This window comes from Molossus molossus, unplaced genomic scaffold (genome assembly GCF_014108415.1).
Source record: "Molossus molossus isolate mMolMol1 unplaced genomic scaffold, mMolMol1.p scaffold_m16_p_5, whole genome shotgun sequence".
NCBI classification, from domain to species: domain Eukaryota; kingdom Metazoa; phylum Chordata; class Mammalia; order Chiroptera; family Molossidae; genus Molossus; species Molossus molossus.
The window spans coordinates 43,036,759-43,060,152 of record NW_023425388.1 but is presented as its reverse complement, the minus strand read 5'-3'; positions in this window follow the sequence as shown (position 1 = coordinate 43,060,152).

The window sequence follows — 23,394 nt, the reverse complement described above, 5'->3', positions numbered from 1 at the left end:
GAATATTTATTTAAATTGTAATCTTAGAATCCTCATCTTCATTTTGCAGATTTTTAAGCATGCTTCTTTAAATCTGTATTACATTCGCAAATTGTACCACAATAAGCGTGTTTATGGGTAAAATGTTTAGTGCAGATAATTATGGCACTAAACTAATGATAGAATCTTTTGCCCAATCAGACTCTACTCAAAAACTAGCAGAACTTAGTTTGATATATTTCTTTTTTGTGAATTAGTTCATATGGCCGCAGTGTGTTCTCTCCTCTGTAAACACTCACAGGTTGCAAGGATAGCAACAGGCCGTGCTTTGAGTTTTTGCCCTTGCAGGTGTTGAGCTTCGTGCTGACTAGTTCACACCCCATAGCCTCCCGTAGCCCAGCCCATATTTGCAAGGCAGTGGGTGCGGGTTAGGAATTTAATCTGTGGTAACTGAAACTGACGTTCTCTCTCACTAAGTGTATTTGACTCTATGGAAATGAGAACCCTGACCTTGGCCTCATTAGCACTGTCTTCCCAACAGCTAAGGGAATCAGCCGCTGGCACGTACCAATAATAAACAGAAAACATATTGGGTTGATAGGGTTACTAAGGTGCACACGAGGCCATTCTTTCCCACCCTTGGTGACATGGAGCAGATTATCAGGCTCTCTGACAACTAGAATCACAGTCCTTCATCATTGCGGCCTGCTCTCCCCTTCTGTGCCCCTCAAAAAATATACAAGTGAGAGGGATGACTAACTTCACAAACAAGGATTTATGAAAACTATCACAATACTTCATTTTATTCCAAAGTCAAAATACATTTGAGGGTAAGTCCTCTTCTTCCTGGGCCTCCCACTATTGTGCAAAAGCCCCTGGGAACTTACCTAGGTTGATTTATGTCATTTAGATCAATCCTTCTTGTCTTCAGTCCATATCAGTCATCACCCATGTGCTCATCGTCCACGTTCTCATGCTCCCGTAAACTCAGACAGCTCTGCTGATTTCTGCCAAGGTAGGCACAGAACTCCCTGCCAGGACTGAAAACCCAGAGCCCAGTGCAGGGCCTCCCTGGGTACACCACACAGTCCCGCTTCTTCCCAGGGATGCTCCGAGGAGCGTGGGTCTCTGCTGCGTGAAGAACAAACTGAAGACCACCATTCTTTCTGTCTTAAGGACTCTCTCCTTCTCTCTGTTTCTACCCCTGTTGGTGTATAGTTTGGGGAGGGGGGAAAAGAAGAGAGAGAAAATAAATTAAGAATATGCACGCATACCCTAACAACATCACCAATATTAATATGTTAATCAATAGAGCTGGTTTTGATTTGAAACTCTATTACCGATCAGCTGTTAGAACTCAGACAAGTTACCTGAACACAGAAAGCCTCACTTTCCTCATCTATAAAATGGAAATAGACTTTAGTCCAACTATTTTACAAGTCTCTTATGAGGACTAAGCTTGAGAGCAATGACCTTGTATCATTTATGGAGTCTTAGTGTTTTCCACTATCAATTCATGTGTCTTCTGTATAATCTTTTAAAGATGGGACTGTGTTTCATAATGAGCAAAGAATGGCACAAAAGTTATATTCTATTGTGCTTTTAAAATTAAGACCCAGTGATCATATTTTGATATATTTTTTTAAAGTTTCTTCCATACCTTCCCCCAACCACCACATTAGATACCACATATTTCCACATTCTATTAATTATAAAGAACTTTATTTTAAGTATTTTCTTGTTATCTTCCAGTACCAGTCCAACTTTCTATATGATGGCCCTGTATTTGGGCAGCTGTTAATAGAAGGTGGGACAAAAGTAGGTTTACAGTTATGAGTACACAGAAAAGTCTCTTCTTGTATTATTATTTATCAATTATTGCATTGTTTTCCATACAAACAACTGTAAACCTACTTTTGCCCCTCCCTGTATAACAAATGCTTTCTTTCTCTATATCAAGTTAACATTCAAAAATGGCTGCCAGAAAACACCATCTTGTTTTAGGGCTATGTCAGGTCTCATCATAATCTAGTCCGCAGGGACCTTGATCCCACAAGAGGTCACACTGATCCACTGCACAGAGGACATCATGATGTTCGAATCTGATGAGCAATAGGTATCCTGTACATTAGGTGCCTAGGATACATGCATATCAGAGGGTAGAACCCACAACCCAGGAAATCCAGGAGCCAGCCACCTAGCTGAGGTTTCTAGGGGGTCCAGTTTTCTGGACCATACTGGGTTATTTCCTCCAGAGTGAAAGACAAGTTGTTGCACCTTGTGCCCAGTATAACCAAGAATATTTTTTCACCACTTGATGTGCCTCTGTATTTTGGAGGCAACAAATGACACATATGAGTGTGCTGCGCTGACCCATTCAGTGTATAACCCATAATGCAGCCAGTTTTGAGTGATGACCAAGTACAAGAAGGCTCTACAGCTAGAGCCTTAGTTGTGGACTGCAGACTAATCCAGTGCAGGCTCTCCAGCTACCTGGGCCTTGCGACCCAGCAGATCCAGCAGCAGCTGACGTTTCTATGGTAAACAGGGATGCTGTGGGGAGCCCCTGGCAAACCCCAAGAGGATGGCCACCGAGCAGACCCTGAGGGTTTGAAGGAAAGCGGTGCCCTCTTTTTCAGATAGCTATTCTCCTTTTGAGAGACTGCTCCTGCCTTGCTCGTGGACCTTATAGAGACTGAACCCCTGGCCCTGTGACATGAGCTGCCCATAACGGACTGGGTGTTATCTGATTTATTAGACCACACAATTAGGCATGCACAGAAACACTTCATCACTGAGTGGAAATGGTATGTGTGAAATCAGACTCAAGCAGATCCCAAAGGAACAATAAAGCCCCATGTGCTGACGGCAGGGCTCCTAGTGCACATTCTTCAGCCGCACTGCCATCCTCTCTTCACTCGGGTTTTATGGAGGGCTCCCTGGGAACAAATGGCTGAGGAAGAGTCTGCTGTACAGATGTGTTTTCTCATTATACGGGCAAATTAAGAATAGGGCATTATAGCCACAATCAGAAGTGTGCTAAAATAAAAACAACAACAAAAACACTGGGAAGGGAAAGCCTTTCTGTGAGCAGAACTGTAAGCAATATATCTCACTGTCCAGCTTGAGCGGTCAGAGAGATGGCCGAAGACATGGACGGACCTACACCTACAATGGGTAATAGCTAGTGGTTTGGCTGGATCGTCAGGGATTTGGAAAGGAAGGAGCAGAAGACCGTTTGCAAAGCAGTAGGTAGAGGGCCTCTTAAACTGGCACAAAGCAGGAGGATGTTTAGTGGAAGGTTACGAGCTGTGAGAATGCTCACCAAGATCTGCTACAGACACAGCTCGTAACTATCAGGTGCAAAAACAAAGCCTATTCAACCGATGTCTGTCAGTTTCTTTCTCCAAATACCCAAGTAAGCTACTGGCTCAACAGCCTTCTGCACACAAGACCTGGTAGCAGGCAAGGAGGCTGTCTATGGGCCCACCAACACGGACTTTACATCATCAATTGTGATCTGGCTACTACCACTAAGTGCTCAAGCCGACGGCAGCAGAAGCCAAGGCTGGCTCCTGCTATGGCACCATTTGGTGGGGAATGGGGACAATCCAGCCACCAGCCACATTGAACCCCTTCCATATGGAGGGGCTGAAATTGCCTTTGCTGGAATAGGCACTTATTCGGGAGAGTGATGTGTCTTCTCTGCTTGCAATTCTTCTGTGAACACACACACCATGGACTTGTGGATTGCCTTATTCCCCTGTATCCCATACAAACTGCTTCAGACTAAGCAACTCATTTCACAGCAGGGAAAAAAAAATGTATAGCAATGGGCTTATCCCGATGGAACTCGCTGGTCCTGCCATCTAGCTGGAGAGAAAGGCACCGTGGCCCCTCAAAGACTCAGTCAGGGTTCTGAGGGAACACCCTGCGAGGCGGAATCACTTTTGAGCAGGATGCAATATATGCTTTAAACCAATGGCCCATATATGGTACTTTTTCTCCCAGAGCCGGTATCAGTGGATCTGTAAATAAACAGGTGAAAATAATAGTAATTCCTCTGTTACCCCTAATAATCCACTTACAGAATTTTAGTTTCCTAAAATTCCCACAACTCTGTGTAGTGGGCACTTGTTAGAGAGCTTAGTTCCTAAATGAAGAAAGACAATTGTTCTATTGAATTGGAAAGTAAGATTGTCATCTGGCAATTTGGGTTCCTCATGTCACTGGACCAACAGACAAAGAAAGGGGTGATTGTACTTGGTTGGGGTGATTGATTCTGTTGACCTGTGTCAGTTGCTACACAGTGCAGGCAGGAAAAGTGAGGCCTAAAACTGAGATGATTCTCTTAAGTCATTTGCGATGTCCCCAAACCACAGGACTGAAAAAGAATTCATACCCTTCAGAAATGAAGGTTTGGGTCGCCTCACTAGGTGAAAACACTGACCAGCTGGCTGAAGGGACGGGAAATGAAGAATGGGTGGTAGAAAAAGGACTTTATAAATATCACCTGTGGCTTTGTCACCAGGTCCTGAAAGAAAGAAAATAGCAGATATAAATAGTTTCTTCCTCATTTGGGTCCCCTCATTTTCTTTCTCCTAATCCCCTACAATTTTATATAAACAGTGTTGGTGACAATTAACTTTGTGATATACAGTCTTTAGTGAATGAACCAGACAAATAATTATCACTCAGAGATAGACATGAAGAGTATTAGGGATGCGTGCCTCCGTTTCGGGGGAGAAGGTGGACGCGTGTTTGCACAGAGGGAAGTTACAGCTTGCCCGACAGAACTGAGGTTGTTCTATCATAGCATAGAACTTTTAAAAGGCGTAGAAGGGAGCTCTGGATAATTGGTGGCCAAAGGGAGGCTCTGTGGTAGTTTATTCACCTATTGTCTCTCGCCCTTCTGCACTGTGCTCTGTGACTCGGGCTGGGGATATGAGGACCACATTTTTAAGACACCTTTGACAGCTTGTTCCATTAGAGTCTGCCAATGAGAGGCACTGCGGAGGTGGACTAGAAGACAGCAGAAGAGATTTTTTTCCTACCTCCAGCAGTTGTCAGCATCTCTCTACCACAAATAGATGGCAAAGACTCTAGCATCTTTTGGCACCCCAGGACTGCCATACGGTGCCCTCTCAGGAGTCCCGGCAGCCCCTCAGAGAGCCGGGCCCGCTGAGCAGTGCCCTCCGTGGTCTGAGCGCAGCTGCATGGCACCCTGTCAGCCTGCCCAGCGTAGCTGAGCAGTGGCCTCCCCCACACCCCACTCCAAGGCAGCTGCTCCTTACCTCTGCTCCCTGGTTCTGGTATCTCTGCCTCTTTCTTTTTTGTACTCCCAGCCCGAGTGGTGGTAGCTACTTCCAACATACTCATCTCTGGGTTAGCTCACCATCTTCCCCCCTCTTTCAGGCTATTAATTCCTTGTATTGCATCACCTGTTTAAAATACCTAGTGTGGTTTCTGTTTTCCTAACTGAACCTGACAGATACTGACATATATTTTAAAAGTTGATAATAAAAAATGTGACAACACATAGCAAAAGTGAAAATATTTAATATTTATGAACATCTTTTATTATTCTGAGTTTTAGAGAATTAAACCTGCAGCCCGGCCGGTGTGGCTCAGTGGTTGAGCGTCGACCCATGCACCAAGAGGTCGCCGGTTCGATTCATGGTCAGGGCACATGCCCAGGTTGTGGGCCAGATCCCCAGTGGGAGGCATGCAGGAGGCAGCCAACTGATGTTCTCTCTCATTGATGTTTCTATCTTTCTCTCTCCCTAAAATCAATAAAAGAAAAAAAATTTAAAAAGAAGAAGAATTAGACCTCCAAAATTCATCCTCTTTCTGTCCCTGGACAGTGTGAAGCCCAATTTCCCTTGGGGTCACATAACTGGAGGACAGTCTACCAAGTGGCGTTTTGCCCAGCTTCTATCTTCTTCCCCCAGACAGAGGAACAGGATGCGTAGCCCCTCCTAGAGGGCTGAGAACAGACACCAAAAGCATTCTTTAGCCCTGAGGGTCAGGAAGTCAAAACAACCTTTTTAGTTTTGTGTTCTTTTCAAAAAGTGCAGTCTCCGCATGTGCCCATTACACAGAATGCTTCCCACTTCTCAGTCTGTGTTATAAAAACCTAGCGATCCACTTCCTGTCTTTGGGTGGAGGGGTCAACGTGGGTCAGTCTCCAGTCTGACATGTGAACTTCCCAGTTCTATCAGATGTCATGATGAGCGCGGGGATTTAAGCAGACATGTGTGCCAACACCCCTTGGAAGATGTTTCTACAGGACGGGCTCCTGAGACTCTCTTCCCTGAGAACGTGACATTTACAGGCCTCCTGAAAGTTCTGTACAACCGAGGTAGCCAGAATGAAACCGCGAGCAGAAGATGTTTCTCCTTTACTTTCCATTTTATTTCTGTGACAACCCCCATCCACACGGGTCGGTAAAGACATGAAGTCGTTTTCCGTGTGTGGGCTCCTTTGTGAACCGAGGTGACACAGGACCTCTGGAATAATTCGAGGTCTCCCACCGCCACAGGCACCAGGATTTCTAGAATTCCCACGGATAAACAAGCAATGGCAAGCTTTTTAGAAACATGCTTTTCGGCCATTTCTCAGTTCACCCCGCAGAGGTGGAGATGGCGCTCCCCACACTGGGAGACCTGGTCTTGGGGTTAGTGGCATCCCTGCCTCTGCAGATGCGCCACAGAACGCGAGCCACGCGAGCCTTCACACCGCCGCCGCCTCCTTTCCCTTATTCTAACCGGGTTCTTATTTCGAAAGAAGCTCTGACACTTCAGTGATTCAGTTACCAGTCATGCCAACGTTAGGCATTGTCAGGCTACAGAGAAAGGAATGGAGAGGGGGAAAATCCAGCCATTTTAAAATATTTTGAAATGCAAACAAAAGGGGGGGAGGCATCATTTTAACTATGAACTGCTGCTTGTTTTAAGAAGAGTCGTTTTGGCCATGGCCCTGCAGATGAAGTAGAAGAGAAAATACTTTCTGCATGAGGAAACGGGAATGTTGAGAAAGGGCCCTGTTGTTTGCTATGGGGCTAGTGTTTCTGGAGCTACTTTCCTGGATCTTCTTGCCCCAAACCACAGGGACAGAATCAAGTGCCCCACCAAGAGGGGAGATTTATAATTTGAGAGAACCAAAAGAATCATTGAAACCCAATAGAAAAATCACTTCCTCCAGGGAGAATCGGTTTCCCCTTCTCTGTCCCACGTTCACAACTGTTGTAATTATTTGCTTAGATCTGTCTCTTTGCTGGGAGGCAGGAAACACGCCTTATTCATCTTGGTGGAGGCCCAGCACTAAGCAGCGCCTGGCACAAGACGGTTCAATGAGTGTTTATCAAGTCGTGATTGAAACAAGGAGGCCAGCTTGGGAACTAAGTCTTACATTAACCTCAGTAATGATACCCAGAATAAAATTGTTGGCAAAGGCTAGTTCAGAACATTCTTAAAGCACATCACCCAAAGTTGTGGGATTTTAGCAATAAGGAATGATAAAGACTTTGGGAGTCCCAGGTCAAGAACATGATGGAAGGGGAAGGTGGTGGGCAGGGCTTCCTGCAGACTTCACGGGGCCCTAAGACTTGACCTCTGAAAGCCAGCTCCAATTCCCCGCCCTTTGAGCTTTAGGATGTCAACGGCTGAGATCCCCCAAGTACATGATTATATACACACACACATTTGTGCAAACTATAATGTCTTTCTCGTCAAGAAGTCAGCCTTCTGACAATAAAAAAAATGTTTCTTAAATTATCTATCATGAAAACAAAAGCAGAACAAAACAAACTCCAGGCAGCGAACTGTGAGGGGGGAAATGGTGAAGAGCTGAAGCATCTATTCAAAATGATTGACTGTTGCCCTGGCCGGTTTGGCTCAGTGGTTAGAGTGTCAGCCCGCGGACCAGAGAGTCCCAAGTTCGGTTCCCACTAAGAGCATGTACCTTGGTTGCAGTTTGTCCCCGGCCCCAGTTGAGGTTGTGTGGGTGGCAACCAGTCGATGTGTCTCTCTCACATCAATGTTTCTCTGTCTCTCTTCCCCCCTCTCTCCCTCCCACTCTATCTGAAGATAAATGCAAAAAATGTCCTTGGGTGAGGATAAAAAAAAAAAAAAGATTGACTGTTTATTATCTAGAAAGAAAGAAATGCTCTTTTATTGTTCTGGATATGAGGAGGGTTGTCATAGCCAGACTGGGGGGGCTCTCCTGCACTGTTTCCCTCACAGCCTCCCGATGCTAACCAGCTCTGGAATTAAGACCCCCGTGACTGGTGGGAGAATGAAATGCTGCCTGAACATTTGAGGTGGCTCCAAATGATGTTCCCTTTTCTCAGGACAGGCATCTGCTTTGGTTCTGATCATATTCTTGCCAGTTTCTCCCTCAGGCATTGGAGTTCTGTGCCTCTCTCAGACAGGTGATTACAGCTTTATGAGACAGTAACCAGGTAGCCTGGCATCGATCAAAGCGCCATTCTCTTTGTATTCCCTGCTCTTTAATCCTGTGGCCTGTACCTGTCAAAGACAATATACAGAAAGGAATCAAGAGAAGTAGCTCACTTATGAACTATAGATTTCCAAAAAACCTAAATAACATAGTGGTCCATCAAATCCAGCACTGGATTGAAAGGGTACACCAACACTGGGGAGCTTTGGAATGGATCGACCGACTGCAGCACCTGAGCCACAGTGTAGGACATCATTATGTAAGGCAAGCAGATGCTATGTGCCCCTACACCATCAAGGCTGCAGCACCACCTCTGAAACAGTCTTGCCTAAAATCTGAACTTTAGTCTCATCAAGCCTCTAAGTCTAACTACCAGCTAAAGAAAATAGGAGGGAGAGGAGCCTATGTTTACAACCACGAGGATATAATCAATCAAATCTTGAATACAGGAGATTTTTTTAAATGACCCCATTTCTTCAACAAAGCACGAAAAAATTTTAAAGAAAGGGAGAGCTGTTATAAAGAGACTTCTTAAAACAAACCTGCAATTTGAAAACCCAGTATTTGAGGCAATTGGAGAAAATTGAACTTGGATAGGTTGTTAGATTACGCTAGGAAATCAGTGTTAATCGGTCCATTTGCTAGATGTCACAGTGGCATTGGGCGAGTGTTTTTAAAGCCCGTATCTATTAGAAAGCCATAGTCAAATATTTATGGGTAAAATGATACATTGTCCTAGAATTTGCTTTAAAACACTCCACCAAAAAAGGGAGGAGGAAAGAACAGATTAAACAAGAATGTTGATAATTACAGAATTTGGGTGATGGTTATATGAGGATTTATTACATTATTATCTACACTTTGGAGTTTGTTTGCAAATTTCCATAACTGAAATGAAATAAAAATAAAAACCATAATCAAATAAGGGGGTTTCCAGAAATGTAAAAATGATTTGACATTAAAAATACTTCACCACAACAAAAAGTTCAAGGAGAGAAATCATTCAAGCAACTTACTAGATGCTGAAAAGTCCTTTGAAAAATTTGATATGTGGTCCTAATTTTAGTAACAAAACTATTAGAAACAACAACAGAGTCTGTGTTAAAAGTATTATGGTATCTTCACCTGATAAAATGCTAGGCACTTGTAAAAAAATAATGTTGGAGATTAGTGACATGGAAATATGTTCATAATATACTAAGTAAATAAAATGTTTTACTGAAAGAGTAAGGGCCCTGGCTGGTTTGGCTCAGCGGTTAGAGCGTCGGCCCGCAGACCAGAGAGTCCTGGGTTCAGTTCCCGCTAAGGGCACGTACTTCGGTTGTAGTTTGTCCCCGCCCCAACTGGGGTTGTATGGGTGGCAACCAGTCATTGTTTCTCTCTCTCTCTTCCTCCCTCTCTCCCTCCCGCTCTGTCGGGAGAGAAATACAAAAAATGTCCTCAGGTGAGGATAAGAAATAAAATAAAATAAAATAGTAAGGTATGATTTCATTTTATATTAATGTATGTACCAACATGCGAGGAGTGGTTAGATGTGGGTTTGGTTTTGCATGTGATTTTCATTTTCTTCTTTGTACTTAATTACATTCTTCAAAATGTCTATAGATAACATATATTACTTTTTTAATAAGAAAAAAGCACACAATGATATTGTAAGTTTTTTATTTGAGACTCTTGTGGTCATTTTTTCAGTTACAAATATACCTGAAGGAACTCTCCTCTTCCCAACATTTCTCCATTTTGCCCAAATGTGAAGAGACTTGTCCATTGTCTTGTTGGAATCAGAACCCGTGATGTTGGCAGGGTTTCCCGTGTTCCCGATGTAATCATGTTATTGGAAGAAAAGTCAGAGGCCCTTTCGAAAAACAGTGTTCATAGTAAACACCTCAATCGACCCTGAGATAATTATGTCCATTATATGTTTAAATAATTCCTATTTTATAACTCATATATATGACACGAAGTCTGAGAAAATACAAAAACGGAATCAGTTTTTATATGGCAGTAGATCAAAGAATTTTCCTCTTTTTTATTTTTGTAATGATGTTATAAAGGACGAGAAACTATGTAGAGAGTCTTAGAATGATTTGTATCCAAAGTGAATTAAACTGGTAAAATTTCAGTAAAAGGGGTAGCTTCCCTCCCCCCAAAACAGAATATTTTATAAGATATTACTTTGCTGCAAAAGTGTGAAATAAACCCATAATTTTCTTAACCAAATAATAAATGGATTATTAGGGAATAGAATTAAGCTTTATTTTGAATTGTGCTGCTAAAAATTGAATTGTTGCCCTGGCCAGTTTAGCTCAGTGGTTGAGCGTCAGCCTGTGGACCAGAGAGTCCCGGGTTCGGTTCCCACTAGGGGCATGTACCACAAAAAAAAAAAAAAAAAATTGAATTGTTGTATGTACCATGTACTAATAGTTCTGAAGAACTGAAAAGGCAAAAAAGGAACTAAACTAAAAGGAAATCAAGCATCTTCCTAAATTGCATGTTTTCTATAATTCTGTCATTGAGCCTGACACTTCAGTTTCATTCATATATCAGATTGAACTTCTCTCTATGAGTGAATTTGATTTATTTGCAACCTAATTATTAAATTTGCATGGTAGATATAAACTTGTTTACAAAAGAGTGTTCCCTGAGGAAAAAAGTTTTATAATTAATGTTTTTAAAAAGAAAAAAAAATAAACAAATGGGACTACATCAAACTAAAAAGCTTCTGCACAGCAAGAGAAACCATCTACAAAATGAAAAGAAAACCCACTGTATGGAAGCATATATTGCCAATGATACATCTGATAAGGAGTTAATTTCTAAAATGCATAAAAAATGTATACAACTCAATACCAGGAAGACAAACGATCCAATTAAAAATGGGCAAAGAGCCCTGGCCGGCTTGGCTCAATGGTTAGAGTGTCAGCCCAGAGACCAGAGAGGCCAGAGTTCGGTTCCCACTAAGGGCACATACCTCGGTTGCAGTTTGTCCCTGGCCTTGGTTGGGGTCAGGTAGGTGGCAACCACTCGATGTGTCTCTCACTTCGATGTCTCTCTCTCTCTCTCTCTCTCCCTCCCTCTCTCCCTCCTGCTCTCTCTGAAGATAAAAGAAAAAAAAAATGAGCAAAGGACCTGAATAGATACTTCTCCAAAGAGGACATACAGATGACCAATAGATATATGAAGAAATGCTGAATATCACTAATCATCAATGAGAGATACAAATTAAAACCACAATGAGATATCATCTCACACCTGCGAAAATGGCTACCATTAGTAAGTCAACAAACAAGTGCTGGCGAGAATGTGGAGAAAACAAAACCCTCGTGTACTGTTGGTGGGAATGCAGACTGGTGCAGCCACTGTGGAAAATGATATAGAGTTTCCTCAAAATATTTAAAATGGACTTTTGACCCACTTCTGGGAATATATCCTAAGAATCCCAAAACACCGATTTGAAAGAATATATGTACCCCTTATGTTCATAGCAGTGTTATTTACAATAGCCAAGATCTGGAAATAGCCCAAGTGCCATTCAGTAAATGAGTGGATAAAAAAGTTGTGGTACATGTACACAATGGAATATTACCTGGCCGTAAAAAGAAGAAGGAGGAGGAGGAGGAGGAGGAGGAGGAGGAGGAGAAAATCTTACCTTTTGTGATAGAATGGATGAGCCTGAAAATTATTATGCTAAGTGAAATAAACCAGTCAGAGAAAGACAAACACCATATGATCACATGTATTGTGACCTAATGAACAAAATAGACTAACAAAATAGAAAAAAGGCAAGGATACATGGAACAGACTGGCAGCTATCAGAGGGGAGGGGGGCGGGGGGAACTGGATAAAAGAAGGTGAAGAGATTAGCCAAAGAACATATGTACATAGACCATGGACACAGACAAATGGGGTGAGGAGGGTGATGGGGACATCTATAACTGTGTCAACAATAAAAATAAAGCTCCAGCCCTGGCCGGTATGGCTCAGCAGTAAGAGCATCGTCCACGGACCAGAGTCCCGGGTTCGATTCTGGCCAAGGGCTTGTACGTTGGTTGCAGTTCGTCTCCGGCCCCAGTTGGGGTTGTGCAAGTGGCAACCAATCGGTGTGTCTCTCTCACATCGATGTTTCTCTCTCTCCCTCCATCTGAAGATTAATGTAAAAATATTAATGTAAAAATAATGTAAAAATATCCTCAGGTAAGGATAAAAGAAAAAGCTCCAGAGATATTATTGAGCTGAAGGAACACTGTCCTCATTCAGTAACTAACCCCTCCCCCCCAATTAGCATCAGGACTAGTGTGACTTCAGAGGGAGGGTGGCCTAATGAAGGTCAATTAGACTGCATGCCAAATGAAATGCAGAAATATTATTTAGCATTTACCATTGACCTTCCAGTTTTTTGCATCCCTGAAAATACAAAACTATGTTTAAAATGCTCATCTTTCAACTGACCAAAGTAGACTCAAAATGAGATGATCCTTGACTGATATGACCTGACAGTGGTATGATACTGTGTTCTATACTTTTCTTCTAATAACAGAAATACACTGGTCTAAGTCTTCATATAATCTAAATTAAATGTGTCTAATTTCTGCATAAATTATTGAACTGCTATTTTAGATGAATAGGTTTTACCCTGTGTTTTCTCATCCTTGTGACAAAGCCTCCAAACCACTGACTGGAGAAATACATAATACTGAAAGTAAAAATTTATAATACTGGAAGTTTCAACATGAGCCAAGTTTTGACTAATACCACAAGACCTATATTAATCACAGTATCGTATATTCATTTAATTCTAGTGAATTCAAGAGCTAGATGATATATCAAAGAACCCAATGAACTGTTGTTGTTTTTTTCAGTATTCTTATGAAACTTTTCATAATGTTATATTGGCATGAAAATATGCAATTTTATAAACTAGAAGAAAAGCAAAATATTTAGCCTACTTTTTTTTTATTTTAATAAATTTCAAAACAGAGGTGGATATGTTAGTCTATATGGTAGAATATTACAAAACATTGTTGTTCAGGGTTGAAGTTTTTGTTTCCTGCCAATCTAAAATGTATTAGGGAAAACAAAAATGAGAACACACACACAGAGTGCAGTGATTAGAACCCAGTGTCAACATCAACAATTATTAGAGTGGAATGATTATATCCATTATCAAGTTGTTCACATTTTATTTCTATTCACAAAACTTGAGATAAATAGTTCTTTTCAAGCCTTGCTAGGAGGATTGCTCCAGAATCAATAGTTCTCCCATGCTCCCTCTTTCCTGGGTTCCAGAGAGATATTTCTACTTGCCTTCTGGTCATCTTCATTTAGATGACCCACACAGGTAATGTACAAACCTAGAACTCATTTTCCTCACCCCACTCCCACCCCACTCCTTCCCCTGGGACTCCTACACTCAGAAAATGGTATTGCCAACCTACATAGTCAAATGGTTGCGAGGGTCAGAAGTTTTCTCGCACTGCCCATGCTTAATTAAGCACCAGGTCGAAGAAAGCCAAAGAAACATCCCTCAAATTTATATATTCTATTAAGTTTCCAATGGCTTTGTTCTATTCATGCCATTCTTTCCTCTCGAGAGTAATATTTTTTTTATTTATTTTGTTAATCCTCATCCAAGGATATTTTTCCATTGATTTTTTAGATAGAGTGAAAGGGAGGGAGGGGGAGAGAGAGAGAGAGAAAGAAACATCGACGTGAGAGGGACACATCAATTGGTTGCTTCCCAAGTGACCCTGACCAGGACAGGGATTGAACTTGCAACCCAGGTACGGGCCCTTGATTGGGAATCAAACCCATGACCCTTTGGTCTGCAAGTCAACACTCTAACCCCTGAGCCAAACTGGCCAGGGCTCGAGAGTACTATTTTAAAGGACTCCAAACTGACTTCTTTTTCTGGCCAACATAAAACAACAGTAATTGAATTTACCCTTCCTCCCTAAACAACTGAACAAGTGTATGAAGCAATGGTTCACAAAACTTTAGTCATCAGGCAACCAAGGACAGTGATCCCTGAAAGATAAGACAAATAAGGTAAACCCTGTAATTGCCCTAGATTTCTACCTAGAAAATGTTTTTTAGGCTTGGCCCAGGGAGCAGGAAGCCAAGTAGAATCTGATCATCTCCCTGAGTTGCGGAGTCAGAACAGTGAGTGTGAGGAAGCAAAAGTATCTAGAATTCACAGAGAAGATTACCGAAGAAAAAGAGCTGGATACCTGCACAGAGTAACCATTTGTGTTGAGCTGAGTGTTGATCATTACATGCAGGTGATGAAACTACCTGAAGCCAGGTTAAAAAAAAAAAAACCTGAAAATATTAAAGGGAACAATGCCCTAATCTCACGTGGGCTGAAAAAAAATGCCTGTTTCCATTACCAAATTAGAAAACTTCATAATTCATGGGGGAATTAGAGTATTCAAAGGGTTTCGCCCCAGTAATGGGGGAAAAGTAGTCCTAGACTAAACATTGCTTTGGTCTTGATCAACAAAGTTTTACAGAACGCTCCACTCAACAACAAAAGCATGCATACTCTTTATAAGTGCACCTGCTTTTTACTAACATTATCCAATTTTGAGCCATAAAACAAGTCTCACTGAGTTTAAAAGAATTCAGGTCAATACAAAATATGTTCTCTGACTATAGTGAAATTAAATTATAAACCAATAACAAAAACCTTTTTAGGAAAATAAAATATTTAGAAACAAAATATAGTGATAAATATCCCATAAATCAAAAGAGATATTACTTTTAATAAGAAAATAAATATACAGCATTAAAAATATACAAGATGCCACTAAAGCAGTATATAGAGAAAAATTTATAGCATTAAACATGTACAATAGCAAAGAAGAAAGGTCTCATCACAATGACCTCAGCTTTCCCCTAAGAAACTGGAAAAAAAAAAAATGAATTAGACCCAAAGTAAGCAGAAAAGAAATGATAAAAATCAAAATGGAGCCCTGGCTGATTTGGCTCAGCGGTTGTAGCCTCAGCCTGCAGACCAGAGAGTCCCGGGTTTGGTTCCCGCTAGGAGCACGTACCAAAAAACAAAAAAACAACAACAAAAAATCAAAATGGAAAGCAATGAAGAGAAACAACAACAGGGAGAGAATCATAAATTTAAAGTTGGTTCTTTGAGAAGATCAATAAAATTGATAATCTTCTAGTAATATTCATCAAGAAATAAAGAGAGAAGAAACAAATAACCAGCATCAGGAATGAAAGAGACAACAACACTAAGTAAATGTTAAATGATAACAGAGGAATACCTGAACAATATCATCCAATAAATTCAGCAACTTAAATGAACTAAACAGATTCCTTGAAAGACAAACAATGAAGGCTCACTCAAGAGGAAATATATAACCTGACTATTCCTTCATCTATAAAAAAAAATTGAATTCACATTTAAAAACTTTTCCAAAAAGTAATCTCCAGGCCCAGATGGCCTTATAAGTTAATTCTACTAAACATTTAAAGAAATGATGTCAATTATATACAAAATCCCTCAGAAAATTTAAAAAGAGGAAATGCTTCTCAACTTCTATGAGGCCAGCATTACTCCAGAAAACCAGAAAAAGACATTACAAGAAAAAAAATTACTGACTAAAATCTTTTGTGGGCAAAAGTTTTAAACAAAATTTAGCAAATTAAAACCAAAAATATTCAAGAAAGATAATACATGATACCAGGAATGTGTTATTGGTTTAACATTTGAAAGCCAATCAATGTAATTCAGCAGAGAAACAGACATATATAAATAATATAATTTCAAAAAATGTAGAAAGATTATTTGACAAAATCCAACATCCATGAATGATAAAAATTCTTGGTTAAATTACAACAAAAAGGAACTTTCTCAACTTAATAAAAGCATCTGTAAAAACCTACCGCTAATAACATATTTAATGATTAAGATTAAGTATTTGCCCCCCTAAGAGAGGGAACATAGTGAGAATGACTTCTCTTTCTCACTTTTATTCATTGTACATTTTAGCCAGAGGATTAAGACAAGAAAAAAAATAAATAAAAGGCATCCAGTTTTAAAAGATATACATAAAATTATCTTTATTAGCAGATCATCTATGTAGAAAATACAACAGAATCTACACGAAAGCTACTGGAACTAAAAAGCAAGTCTATCAAGATTGTAGGATGCACAATTCAATTGTATTTCTATATCCTAGCAACAATCAGAAACTCAAATAATTTTGAAAAGAACAATATAATGGACAATGTCATAAAGATAAATTTGACAAAAGAGGCAAAGAGGCACAAGGTATGCACTGAAAACTACAAATATTGCTGAGAGAAATCAAATAATTTTAAATAAATAAAGATTCTCAAAATGGTAAACCTAGACCACATTATGTAACCATCATGAAGAATAAATCAAATGTATAGACCTGGAGAGATGCACATGAAATATTAGATGACAAAGGCAAAATGAAGGAGGAGGAGGAGGAGGAGGAGGAGGAGGAGGAGGAGGAGGAGGAGAAGAAATATATCATGGTTTTGGATCAGAAAAACTTTAAAAACTCAATAATAAGAAAACAACCAATTTAAAACTCCTAGATGACTGGCACACACACTTGACCATTAATCATTAATCATTCAGGAAATGCAAATTAAAACCACAATAAGAGATCACTTCATAGCCCCTAGATGGCTAAAATTTAAAAAACTCATGAATCTAACTGTTGGCAAGGTTATGGAGCAATGGGATCTCTCATACACTGCTTTTTAGAATGCAAAATTATACAACAACCTTGGAAAACAATTTGACAGTTTTGTAAAATGTTCAATATACATATACCGCTGACCTGGCCATTCTATTCCTGAGTGTTTATCCAAAAGAAATGATAGCATATGTTCATACAATGTCTTGCATGTGGATGTTTATAGCAGCTTTATTTGAAATAGCCAAAAATTAGAAATAACTGAAATGTCTGTCAATAGGTAAATGAATAAACAAACTGTGGTATATTCATATAATATTATTATTCAGCAAGAAGAAAAAAGAAAAAAAAAGAACTGTTGGCACGCAATAATATGGGTGAATGTTAAAATAATTATGCTGAGTAAAATAAGCTAGACATAAAAGAAGTATTTACTGTATACTTCTGTTCACATAAAATTCCAGAAAATGCAGTCTAATCTATAGTGACAGAAACAAGTCAGACATGTGAAATTTATTATATATCAATTATACCTCAATAAAGCGGTTTTACGAAAAAGGCTTCTAACTGATCTCCATGACGCCAGTGTTCGAATAACCAGTGTCAAACTTGAGAGTGAATAAGCCATCTTGGATATTCAACCCAGTCAAGTCTTCAGATGACTCCAGCCTTAGTCACATTGATTGCAACTGTGTGAGAGACCCGAGGTGAGAACCACTGAGCTGAGCCTGGCCCCATCAACACACAGAACTATGAGCCACTAATTTTTTTTAATTTACTAATTTTGGGGGCAATTGTCACAATGCAATAGATAATAACCAAAAGTGGGTTTCAAAGTTTGTTAAATATTTTTTTTCTCAGCAAAACCTCTTTTATGTCCAGAATCTTATGGTTAAGCTGAATATAATAAGCAAGCAAAAACAATACTGCTTTGGTGTAAGTGGGTGTAAGAGAGCCCAGATTCCTACCTGCCCAGTGCCCCTGGGTGGTTCCTGAGGCTGCGTGACTCTCGCTCAGCCTAGAATTTCTCCTTTCCCAGTAGGAGAACTGAGGCAAAAAGACTGTGACACACACATCACTGACCTGGGATTGAACCCTAGATCTCTTCACTCACAATTAACTCCACTCTGCTGCTGAGAATAGAAAGACATGATATGCATACGCAAAATATCAATTGTTAGGTCAGAAGAAAAATGTGAAGAAAGAAACCAGAAAAGCATAATGTGTATACCTTGACAAACCTAACCAATAATCAAAATTTTTACCCAGAATGAAAGCAAATATTGGGTCTTTGATTTGAAATTTCCATTAATGCTCATTAGTATTTGTTTTCCACAACCTATGTTGGCCATTTATGGATTCATAACACATAAAGGCAACCCAGGAAATGAATTTCAAATATGCTAAATGAAAACTGTAAACAATTTATTAATTTCAGAGAATAAACACATCACATCCTGCATGTCCTGCCAAATCAGCTGAAGGCTGGAGATTATTTCCCCCGAACAGGCGAACCTCTTTCTCCCTTTCTTCTCTTTGTTCTAATGGTACAAAGATGGCATAATAAATTCTGTGATGATGGTCTTCCTTATAGCATATTGAAATTAAGTGATCCGTTTTAAATCTTTACTTCAGATTTCAAATGATTATGCTGATAAGGAGTAAAGAAAGTTCTGTAAGGGACATGCTTCCAAATAAATGATGGATTTATTTCAATATAACATGAGTCCTAAAAACAAACACAGCCAAAATATACTGCAGAATTTGACTATAAATTTTAGTGGATGGTTCCCTGAACTACAGCAGTAGAAACAATGTTTCTGTGGTAAATATGTAAGTGTTGAGAGGACCATTTCATTACCACAGGTATGACTTAGGATGTAACAGATGAGCCAAACCCTTGTACATTGAAGCTGCCATTCTCTAAATACAGGAACAGTAGGTTCTAACCAGCTGTGACATTTCATCTCAAGCCAAGACTTAATAAATTCAGTCCCCTACTTGGTATTTGGCGACTCCATTTCTATAGCTGTCATTGAGTTCCAAAGTTACATAGCAAGAACTATTTTATTAGATTTTTTTTATTAGAGTAGGTTAAATGAATGAAAAAGAAATATTATCAACTTTTTAAAATAAAATTAAAAATTAGAATCACTATATAGAGGATTTCTTTTAAAAGTCCTCAATCCACAACTGCTTTTACACAAATGAAGATTATTTTGAAAGCATGAATCAAGTAGAATGCGAAATCAATGATGTCAATGAGCTTATTTTACCTTCCAGCATGTGTGAGGGTATGAAACCTAGTCCTGTGTATTGGTGGTTTTTGATTTTTTTTTTTTTTTTTGCATTTATTTTCAGATAGAGTGGAAGAGAGAGAGAAACATCGACATGAGAGAGACACATCGAGTGGCTGCCACCCACACAACCCCAACCAGGGCCAGAGACAAACTGCAACCAAGGTACGTGCCCTTAGCGGGAACCGAACCCCGGCCTCTCTGGTCCACGGGATGACGCTCTAACCTCTGAGCCAAACCGGCCAGGGCTATTGGTGGTTTTTTTTGTTTTGTTTTGTTTTTTAATCCTCTCCTGAGGACATTTTTCCATTTTTTGTTCAGATAGAGTGGGAGGGAGAGAGAGGAAGAGAGAGAGAGAGAAACATCGACGTGAAAGGGACACACCGAGTGGCCGCCACCCGCACGACCAACCAGGGCCAGGGACAAACTGCAACCGAGGTACGTGCCCTTAGTGGGAATCGAACCCGGGTCTCTCGGGACCGCAGGCCGACACTCTAACCGCTGAGCCAAACCGGCCAGGGCTATTGGTGGTTTTTTTAATGTGCGTGTTTGAAATGAAAACTTAAAAAAAAATTAGTAATGCTGTAGTTTGAATAAATAAAATTTTAGTTTCAAAATAAAACTCATAAGCAAATAGACCCCTTGGTTTGCATGATTCAGATTTATATTATTATAAGCAAGGGTCATTACTCAGCCTTCGACTTGTCGCAGATTTCCTAGCTCTTTCCCAAGTCAGTGAGAAACATGCATCTCATGCCTGTGTTTCGAAAAGAGTCTTAATCAAAATTAAAAACAACAGTGAAAAAGGAATCAAAAAAATATTAAAATGTGATTAATACTATTAACTTTTAATGCAAGTACTGCTTGAACATTCTATTAATATTTACAAATACAGGAGTAGAGAAAACTAGGTTTACAGTTGTTTGTATGGGAAAAGACATGCAGGTTGATAGTTGCAATAGTCTTATCATTATTGTTTCCCCTACTCACAACTGTAAACCTACTTTTGCCTACTACTACACAAAGAGTTGTAAGAGGAACTTAGTCTACCCCTGTTCAGGTAGAGTAGGAATGTCTAAACCTATTACTTCTCAAAGGAAATGGGAGATGGACTACAGAATAAACTAAAAATCATCCTTCAAAACTATGCACATTCCCTCTCCCCATCAAAATAGGAACAGGGGAACCCAGCTGGTGTGGCTCAGTGGTTGAGCGTCGACCCATGCACCAAGAGGTCACTGGTTTGATTCCCGGTCAGGGCACATGCCCAGGTTGTGGGCCAAATCCCCAGTGGGGGGCGTGCAGGAGGCGGCCAATCGATGTTCTCGCTTGTCGATGTTTCTCTCTCTCCCTCTCCCTTTCTCTCTCTCTCTCTAAAAATCAATAAAGAAAAAAAAAATTTTTTTAATAAAAAAAAGACTAGGGACAGGGGAATGCGAATGCTTGGAAAAACTCCCTGGCTTAGTTAGACAGCCCCTTGCTAGCTCCCCTTCCTACGCATGCTCATCTAACCATCTTTATGACAAGCTCTACAAACAAAGATTGAATAATAATAATGATAATCTAATAATGACAACATCCTACATTAAATGTCACATTGGTGTTTACAAAGCACTTTCATTGTCTCATTTGAACCTCACAACAGCTCTATAAAGTGAATGGTACATACTATCAACCCATTTTGCAGCCGAGAAAAATGAGGGCCAAAGAACTGAAGGGCTTTCCCCAGTTTCAGCTGTGTATGCTAAAGCTGGGGACTAAAATTTAAAGTTATCTGACGCTAAATTCACTTCTCTTTTCCCTGTACAATACCGTGTCCTGTGTTAGGAGGTGGTGCTTCCTAAATTAAAAAAAAAAAAAAAAAATGTTGTTCTAACTTAAATACATGTCAACTTCTTCATTTAGTTCCCTCTTATATTAATCCAACTTCTGGGTCAAGACTTCTAAAAACATGAAAGGAAACAAAAGGAGGAACTTTCTCTGCCCCAACACATAAAATTTAAGCAAAATGTAGATTTAAGAATAATCTTAGGCATAGATTCACCACAGGAAACCAAACAAAGAGGTGGTGAATGGGATGCCATATTTCAAAAATTACTGGCTAGAGAAAGAGAAAATGCTGAGAGAAACAAGAGCGAGCTGATCTAAATCAGCTATCAACCATAAAATCAGATGCCAAAACTGACACTAGTTTCAGAAAATAAATAGGAGAGAAAGTGCTCAGCTTCAAACCCTTGCCCAGAGAGGAGTTCACATTGGATTCAGCGGGAATCAAGTCAAGAAGTCTTCTGCACATAACGAAGGCGAGCCTAGACGGAACTGACGAAGCAGGATCAGAATAAAAATAAATGTAATAGCAACTCTGAAACCATTACACAGAGGAAGAAGGGAGGCAGGAAGAAAAGAAGGGAGGGATAAAGGACAGAAAAGACCTACAAGGAAATCATTAACATTTGCTTCATGCCTTCGCATAAATTAATAAGAACATGAGCTCAGAAAAGTACGAGTTCAAAGATAAGATCATAAAACAACAGAATGAGATAAAAGGAAGATCTGTCTGGAACTATATCACAGAACTAACTGATAAACTAGAGATGGCAAGGAATAGACACCACCAAATATGAAATTGTAGAAGACACAATACAAATTCGATTAGAATAACACTAACAAATATAGAGAAAATAAAATATTAAAATCCCAAATAATGGTCATTGGTGTCTCCAGGCTAGAGAAACTACAAAGGAAGCAGAAGCCACAGTGGAAGATATAATAGCAAAAAAAGACCCCCACACCCTGACCCCAAGTGAAGGAAAAAAATGGATATACAAAATCAGTTCCAAGGAAATCTGATAAGGAAGGCTCAATGTAGACACTACCTCAGTTGGCTACTGAACAGCAAGGACAAAGAAAGAATTCTTTTCATGTCCAGGAAAGCATATTACTACTGTGATGGCTAATTTTATGTGCCACCATAACAAGGCCACAGGGTGCCCGGACATTTGGCTAAACATTGCTCTGGGTGTAGCTGTGAGGGTGTTTCTGGGTGAGATTAACATCGGATGTGGTAGGCTGAGTAAAGCTGACTGCAAAAGGCAATCTGAATAGAACAAAAGGCTGTGACAGGGCACTCCTCCTGCCTGACCCAGCTACTACATTGATCTGCGCCAGCATTTGGACTGGGACTAGGAACTGGCTCGGATTGAGACTCGAGCCTGCCAGCTTTCCCTCTGGACCTCACACCATCAATTCTACTTTTCAGACCGTTGGACTCAGGCTGGAACTACACAGTGGCTCTCCTGGGTCTCCAGCTGGCCAACTACAGATCTTAGGACCTTCCAGACTCTATAATCACATGAGCCAATTCCTCATAATAAATCTCTATATAAGTCTCCTATATATAGGATATATATATATATATATGGTTCTGTTTCTCTGGAGAGCTCTGACTAATACACCTGCAAAGATGGAAAACATCAAAGTGGCCTGATCTCCCGTGTCTTCACAATAATATACAAAGGCGGAAGACTAGAGAAATAGGCACAAAATTCCAGTGAAAAGAAACTGTGACTCAGGAACATTGATTCAGTCATGATATCTTTCTGATATAAAGACAACAACAGGTATTTTCAAACATGAAAGGACCAGGGATTAGGTGCCAAGGTGTCCTTTTGAAACAATATCTGACAATGCAATCCAAACAAATAAAAGATGAATCAAAGTAAAGATCAAAGAAGCTATAGTACAAAGACTGGTGGAGACCAACACTTCCATTTAAACAAAGAAGTTACACTGAAACAGTGAAATTGTAATTGCAGGATGTAAACATTATAAATCTGAATACTTTGAAAACAGTAATATAGTTAACAATATTTGAGAGATGGGCAAATGGAAGACGGAAGAATGACAACATTAATATTCTCATTTTACACCATCTAAGTTTGGGTTTAAAATGCCTTTAAATGTTCGTC